Source organism: Penaeus monodon, chromosome 23 (assembly GCF_015228065.2).
Source record: "Penaeus monodon isolate SGIC_2016 chromosome 23, NSTDA_Pmon_1, whole genome shotgun sequence".
NCBI classification, from domain to species: Eukaryota; Metazoa; Arthropoda; class Malacostraca; order Decapoda; family Penaeidae; genus Penaeus; species Penaeus monodon.
The window spans coordinates 15037929-15038135 of record NC_051408.1 but is presented as its reverse complement, the minus strand read 5'-3'; positions in this window follow the sequence as shown (position 1 = coordinate 15038135).

Below are 207 nucleotides of genomic sequence, written 5' to 3'. Positions count from 1 at the left end.
AGCCACATCCTTGCTCATCAGCGAGGTGCACGAGTGATAGGAATGTTTCTGACGGCGGAAATAAAATCCTATGATGATAACATTAATACTAATCCTACAGATCTATCTATCACATGATATTTATAAATATTCATGAAGGAAATGTTTTAAAATATTTGCATGTATCATAAAAACGCTTTTTCGGACAGCAATACACTGATGATACGT